The 7,844-nt window shown below is 49.3% G+C and overlaps 2 pseudogenes; both read left to right on the top strand.

The window, feature by feature from the left end:
• The first annotated feature begins 2,797 nt into the window (after window positions 1-2,797).
• LOC118684719 (inositol 1,4,5-trisphosphate receptor-interacting protein-like 1) lies at window positions 2,798-4,334 on the top strand (annotated as a pseudogene).
• A 1,600-nt stretch (window positions 4,335-5,934) lies between these two features.
• Window positions 5,935-7,471, top strand: LOC118684718 (inositol 1,4,5-trisphosphate receptor-interacting protein-like 1; annotated as a pseudogene).
• The last annotated feature ends 373 nt before the right edge of the window (window positions 7,472-7,844 follow it).

Here is a 7,844-nt window from a genome sequence, read left to right as displayed (position 1 = left end):
GCAATATTTCTCAGGCACAACCTGTCACTTCACAATAAAAATAAGGAAATATGTGAGGAAAATACAGTTTTAATGCACTTGAAATTAAAATATTGCCATCCCTCTTCCCTAACTATAAATTTTAGGAGGAAAAAGGAAAGAAAACCAAACATGATTATGAAAGACTTAAGAGATCCTCAAAAATTATGTGTATTGTGCACAAGAACTCTGAATATGTTTAATTAAATTACTGGAAAATTTAATTTAGTGAGTAGGCTAGAATGCAGTCAGAAATATGTCAGCATAAACTCCTATAAAAGGAGAGGATATGTATGCTGGTATTTCAGAAGCACAGAAGTAGCTGTGTGGCATAAACCTGACATGGAGTCTCCCAAGTCATTTTTTGATCCTACTATGCAAGAAAACAGGCGTGAAGTATGCAAAAAACTCCAACAATGTCTTTGAATTTCCTAATTTCAATTGTCTCCCTAATTGCATGTAATATTTTTGCTGTACTTGCATTGCTATTATGAAATTGGTTTCAATAAACAATAAAAACTCATGTGGATCTTTTTTAAATTCATCCTCTGTGGCTTTGTGTAGCTCACCCTTGTGCTAGACAGCAAAAGCATATAATTCATCACAGCAACACTGGCAGAGAATCATTGATGTCCTTCAAAAAGATCCAGGGAATGACAAAGACAGAATAATTTTATAGCTTGCAACTGGAGGAAATGTATTGCTTGCATCTGGCAGCAAGCCAGGCTAAAATTTGAGATGCTGTTGCTGCTGTAAATAGGATGAAAGGGATTCATAATCCATCTCCATGCCCACTGTAGCTAGGAAAATTGTAAGCAGAAAAAGCAATTAAACAAACAAACAGAAGAAAGCATTAAAATATGTGGGAGAGACCTTTTTTTTTGTGTTGGTGATTTATAGACTAAATGCCATGGCTAACCATTTGAGGCCTGGTTAGTGACTAACTGAGCATTACTTACTGAATATGGGTAACACAGGTATTGAATTTAAGCAGTGTGCATGTGTAATCCAAGTATTTAATACAGGTATTGAGTTATAATGAAAACAGGTCTGTTGTTCACAACAAATGACATCAGATTTCTCCATCAAATGCTCCATCCAAAATAATGCCAACAGACTTGAATTAGCTGCTGAGCTGGAATAAATTCAGATATTGTGAAATGTTGACATAGGGATTAATTGATAGAAAATTGATAGAAAATTGATAGAAATTGTTAGTCTAAAAACTACAAATAATGTATTTTAGATGTAGTCCTAACAACCTAACAGTCGATACACAGCAGATAATTGATGGTGCTGTATTTCACATTCCCTTAGACAGGACAAATAGATGAATCACCTGAGCAAGACATAAAGTTTTCTTAAGTCTGTGTAAAGCAAGTTTGATGTCTTAACTGCTTGCTTAGTTGGGAATGTCATTTAAACAGAGTATTAAATTCAAGAGCTGGAGGGGGAAGTAGAAGGCTCAGAAGGAACAGCCTGAGCCTCAGAGCTGAACTGAGGGGAGGGATGCTCTAGAAAGGGGGGTGGAAACCGTCACACACTAAATCAGGTCCTAATGTCACAGTTTGCTACTTCCAGAGGTTCCAAAACAGGATAAAGCTACCAGGCTTATTCAGATGAGTGGAACCTGTGCTCATTTAATTGTTGTACAAAAGTATTGATGAGAAATCCCTGATGCATGGAAAAAATGCTATTGATTTCTACTGCACCATAGTAATAGCTGTGGCAAACACGGTGGGAACTATGACAATAACAGCACCTAACGTGGTGGATAAAATAGATTCCCTGAATAGACACAACAAAGATGATGATCAAATCTGAAAAGGGAATACCTTTCTAGTATTGCTTTCAGTACCACAATTTCTATAAAAAGTGGGGACATAAAAAAGTGCATGGTCATACAAATGATGGAATCAAAGGGATGTGTTGCTTGGTTAACCTGAGTACGTGATGGGAAAATTCACATGAGATTCAGACTTAGATATTCAGTTTCTGAATAAGATCAAAGGCTGGTTAAAACTATCAGAAAAGGCAGAAAGTACCAAAGAAGACCCCTTTTAAATCCTTCAGGCCTCATGTTTTATCACGTGTTCCCTCAGAATAGGCCATATGAGAGTGCCTTCTGTGTGCATAAACCCTTCTATACATCAAGCTGCATATACACCAAAGCTGTATATCCATAGACATCAGCAAAAACGTCTTTGTTCAGATTTGAGGAGTTTGTACTATAGAGGTTTTGGCTCAAAGCAGGTCTGGGTAGCCAGGAGTGGTTTATCAATGTCCAGTAGCAAGGGAGATATTTATGGAAGAAAGACACAGCATCATTAAGCTCAGAAAAGAGTTTTAAGATCACTAGGTCCACCAGAATTTAATAGTGGCGTAGATGCATGGTGACACGTGTGACATCACAGCCGCAGTGTGACAATGGGGGCAGCTGCCAACAGGAGCAGCAGGTAACGCTGCCCCAGAGCAGCCTCGGCGAGGGGCGAGCGTGCACGCAGACAGGAGGCTGTGCTGAAGGCGGAGCGAGGCCCACGGCAGAAACGCGAGTAGTCGGGGAGCGGCTTCTCGGCGGGCATCCAGAGGCCAGTCCCCGGTGGCAGCGCCTTTGGCCAGACCCTTTGTGCCGGTGCTGGGGCAGCAGCACAGGCCTGGCAGGCTGCCAGCTGGCCGGCCCCCTCTATCCCGCCTTGAGATCCCTGGGGCTCCTGTCCCCACTTTCCCTATCAGTAGCTCCCTGCCATCCCCACTGAACCCCTGCTCTCTGCCCTTGGCCATGCTTGCCATTACATTCCTTCTCTTGCTTGTGCAAGGCCTCATCCAGTACCCGCAGCAGGCCGGGGATGGGCTGGACGAGGCCAGCCTGGAGCGCATGCAGCAGCGTGCTGAGTATCTGAAGCAGCAGATGACTCAGCTGGTTCAGGAACTGGAGCAGATGAAGCTGGAGCAGAGTGGTGGCGCCTGGGGAGCCCGGCTTGGGTGGCAGTTCTGGGCTCTGAGTGGAATCCTCACGCTTCTCTTGGTGCTGTGGTTTGGACGTGGGAAAATTCAATGTGATCCAGACAAAGGTGGCCACAAGGAGAGGTCCAGCAGCAACTTAGTGGAGGAGGAAGAAAGACGGAACGTCGTTGGAAATGCGGAAGAGGGCGATGTCGATGACAAGCAGGAGACGGCAAACGGAGAAGACGACGATGGTAACCATGTGCAAAGGAAGCTTGGAAGCCTTTCAGAGGAGCGCATACAGGAGTTGCCTGTTCTGGATCTGGACAAAGGATTCTCCGTGATTACGGACCTGGTGGACAAACTCATCCACGTCTTTGGAGAAGGCTTGTCCAACAGTTTCTACCCGGTGCCACAAGCAGCCATGGGAGTGGGCAGCGCCTTTGAAGGCTGGAGTGCCCATGCACAAGGTGTTGTGTACTGTTTGCTTGTACCCCTGAGTCCCCCTCCAGGACATGCCTTCCACCTGGAGCTGGACACTGCAGGGATGGTCCAGAGGAACTTCTGTGTCCGTGTGGAGCTGGTGTGCACCTGCAGGAGGGAGAGGCTGGGGGAGGACATGCTGTGTTTCCTCCACCACCCCGAGGAGGAGCTGAGAAGGAAACAGGACCCCAGCCTCCTGCAGACCCTCTGCACCGGCTGCTATCTAGATGTGGAGAAAACTGTCCACTGGTTCTATCGATTTGTGAGAGTAGCCTGGCTGCTGTTGCCTGAATCGTGCCACTGGCGTTTAAGGTTGCAGCCCTCCAGCCGCTCCTGCAAATTTCGGCTGAGCAAAGACAAGGAAAGCTTCACGGTTGAGATGTTCTTTGCCGTGCGGCAAGGAGACTCAGATGTCTTTGTGAGCAGCCAGCCTACAGAAGTAGGCATCCCAAGCACAACGTGGCTGGAGACTTACGCCGTGGCAGAGGCAAAATTCTTCAGGCACGTTTCCAGACAGGTCTCCCAGCCTGCAGCTCCTCACGGGCTTCCTGATGGGTGTAAGTTTTTCCAGCTGTGTCCTGAAGACAGTGGTGATACACCTCCTGAGCACTGCACCCCCGACACGGTGGGGCAGGAGGGATTTTGGTCTGTGACTGATGGATATCCTGAAGTCCCTCCGCTGCTCACTGGAGACAAAACAGCTTCACCACTTTGTCATTGGCAATGAGAGCTTTCCTATGGAGATCAGCTTGCCCTCCGGCCTCCGGGTGGCTGTAGCACCCTACCTCCTTGAGCACCTGGCCAGCAGTCTGGATACCCACAGGAAGGCCGAGCAGGAGAAGAATTGCCTGCTGCATCCGTTTGAACAACTGCTGATCCACAGTCATTGAAGGAGATCCTGGTGCACAGAGCTGTGCCTGTGGGGCCTCGTGACTGACCCTGTATATATTAACCTCCCATAGTTAGTGCATTTATGGTATATATTAGTATTCTGTAATTAGTGCTCTTACTATATTTAATAATACCTTATAAGTAATGCCTTTACTGTATATATATATTAGGACCCAGTAGTTACTGAATTTACCATAGGTATTCAGGCACTCTAGTTAGTGCCTTTACTATATAGATACATAATTACCCTCTAGTTAGTGCCTTCGGCAATCCCCATCCTTCTTTGGATTTGTTTCAATAAATTGGCTATTCCAGTATCTGGAGTGTGCAAGCTCTTCTTGAAGTGGAGCAGAACTAGTGCATTTGTAAATTGCACTAGTTGTGACTGGCTGGGAGTAGGCCCTCTTATTTGCAAGCCTTTTGTAACAAACGCACAAAATAATCCCTTTGTGTTGCTCCTCTCAGTTGTCTTCCTGGGGCAGCAGCCACTGATGGCCACGGTAGCTACAAAGATGATTTTTGCCCTGTTTTGTCCTTGCCCTCTCAGGCCATGATGGCCATTCCACATGGGCTCCAAAGCTCCCTGGCAGCTGTGGCTGGGCAGGGACCAAACAAGAGCCACCGCTGCTGTGACTCCTTGCGTTCACTGGGGTGACAATGAAGGCCGTGCCCATCCCAGATGCTCTGCTGGGCTTTGGCACTGCAGAAATGAAGTTGTTGGACATGCAGAACACTGTGCTATGTGGGCAGTGAGAATTGCCTGCTGGAAATCACCTCCCCCACAGCTGCTGATCATCCTTACGAAGCGTCTCCAGGGAATCAAGGTCCTCTCGCCGTGGCACAGCAGGAACAGAGATCCTGCTATGGAGAAGCCCCATGTCACCTCCAGGCCATTCATCACTACACACCCAGGGGTGTCACTTAGGTTGCAAGAGTGACCCCAAAAGCACACAGGTCAGCAGCAAGGCAACCAGTTGTATCTCTGAGCAGAAGACTTCGAGGAACAAAGCACTCATGGGTCACGTCACGCAATTTCAGATTACGAAGGCTTTGAGGCCTACTACATGTTTTGTGAAGGGAACAGCCAGGGTGTCCATTGCCGACCCACGGGTCTGCTGTTTTTGCATGTCAGGTCTTTGCTTGCCAGGGGCCATTAGGATTCCCAGAGCTGCGGCAGAGATGGAGGGAGGGGCAGGCCTGGCCTGGATGCACACTGGCACGTGTGACATCACAGCCGCAGTGTGACAATGGGGGCAGCTGCCAACAGGAGCAGCAGGTAACGCTGCCCCAGAGCAGCCTCGGCGAGGGGCGAGCGTGCACGCAGACAGGAGGCTGTGCTGAAGGCGGAGCGAGGCCCACGGCAGAAACGCGAGTAGTCGGGGAGCGGCTTCTCGGCGGGCATCCAGAGGCCAGTCCCCGGTGGCAGCGCCTTTGGCCAGACCCTTTGTGCCGGTGCTGGGGCAGCAGCACAGGCCTGGCAGGCTGCCAGCTGGCTGGCCCACTCTATCCCGCCTTGAGATCCCTGGGGCTCCTGTCCCCACTTTCCCTATCAGTAGCTCCCTGCCATCCCCACTGAACCCCTGCTCTCTGCCCTTGGCCATGCTTGCCATTACATTCCTTCTCTTGCTTGTGCAAGGCCTCATCCAGTACCCGCAGCAGGCCGGGGATGGGCTGGACGAGGCCAGCCTGGAGCGCATGCAGCAGCGTGCTGAGTATCTGAAGCAGCAGATGACTCAGCTGGTTCAGGAACTGGAGCAGATGAAGCTGGAGCAGAGTGGTGGCGCCTGGGGAGCCCGGCTTGGGTGGCAGTTCTGGGCTCTGGGTGGAATCCTCACGCTTCTCTTGGTGCTGTGGTTTGGACGTGGGAAAATTCAATGTGATCCAGACAAAGGTGGCCACAAGGAGAGGTCCAGCAGCAACTTAGTGGAGGAGGAAGAAAGACGGAACGTCGTTGGAAATGCGGAAGAGGGCGATGTCGATGACAAGCAGGAGACGGCAAACGGAGAAGACGACGATGGTAACCATGTGCAAAGGAAGCTTGGAAGCCTTTCAGAGGAGCGCATACAGGAGTTGCCTGTTCTGGATCTGGACAAAGGATTCTCCGTGATTACGGACCTGGTGGACAAACTCATCCACGTCTTTGGAGAAGGCTTGTCCAACAGTTTCTACCCGGTGCCACAAGCAGCCATGGGAGTGGGCAGCGCCTTTGAAGGCTGGAGTGCCCATGCACAAGGTGTTGTGTACTGTTTGCTTGTACCCCTGAGTCCCCCTCCAGGACATGCCTTCCACCTGGAGCTGGACACTGCAGGGATGGTCCAGAGGAACTTCTGTGTCCGTGTGGAGCTGGTGTGCACCTGCAGGAGGGAGAGGCTGGGGGAGGACATGCTGTGTTTCCTCCACCACCCCGAGGAGGAGCTGAGAAGGAAACAGGACCCCAGCCTCCTGCAGACCCTCTGCACCGGCTGCTATCTAGATGTGGAGAAAACTGTCCACTGGTTCTATCGATTTGTGAGAGTAGCCTGGCTGCTGTTGCCTGAATCGTGCCACTGGCGTTTAAGGTTGCAGCCCTCCAGCCGCTCCTGCAAATTTCGGCTGAGCAAAGACAAGGAAAGCTTCACGGTTGAGATGTTCTTTGCCGTGCGGCAAGGAGACTCAGATGTCTTTGTGAGCAGCCAGCCTACAGAAGTAGGCATCCCAAGCACAACGTGGCTGGAGACTTACGCCGTGGCAGAGGCAAAATTCTTCAGGCACGTTTCCAGACAGGTCTCCCAGCCTGCAGCTCCTCACGGGCTTCCTGATGGGTGTAAGTTTTTCCAGCTGTGTCCTGAAGACAGTGGTGATGCACCTCCTGAGCACTGCACCCCCGACACGGTGGGGCAGGAGGGATTTTGGTCTGTGACTGATGGATATCCTGAAGTCCCTCCGCTGCTCACTGGAGACAAAACAGCTTCACCACTTTGTCATTGGCAATGAGAGCTTTCCTATGGAGATCAGCTTGCCCTCCGGCCTCCGGGTGGCTGTAGCACCCAACCTCCTTGAGCACCTGGCCAGCAGTCTGGATACCCACAGGAAGGCCAAGCAGGAGAAGAATTGCCTGCTGCATCCGTTTGAACAACTGCTGATCCACAGTCATTGAAGGAGATCCTGGTGCACAGAGCTGTGCCTGTGGGGCCTCGTGACTGACCCTGTATATATTAACCTCCCATAGTTAGTGCATTTATGGTATATATTAGTATTCTGTAATTAGTGCTCTTACTATATTTAATAATACCTTATAAGTAATGCCTTTACTGTATATATATATTAGGACCCAGTAGTTACTGAATTTACCATAGGTATTCAGGCACTCTAGTTAGTGCCTTTACTATATAGATACATAATTACCCTCTAGTTAGTGCCTTCGGCAATCCCCATCCTTCTTTGGATTTGTTTCAATAAATTGGCTATTCCAGTATCTGGAGTGTGCAAGCTCTTCTTGAAGTGGAGCAGAACTAGTGCATTTGTAAATT

This window comes from Molothrus ater, chromosome 3 (genome assembly GCF_012460135.2).
Source record: "Molothrus ater isolate BHLD 08-10-18 breed brown headed cowbird chromosome 3, BPBGC_Mater_1.1, whole genome shotgun sequence".
NCBI lineage: Eukaryota > Metazoa > Chordata > Aves > Passeriformes > Icteridae > Molothrus > Molothrus ater.
Note: the sequence above shows the minus strand (reverse complement) of the source record. Positions and strands in the feature narration are given on the sequence as shown.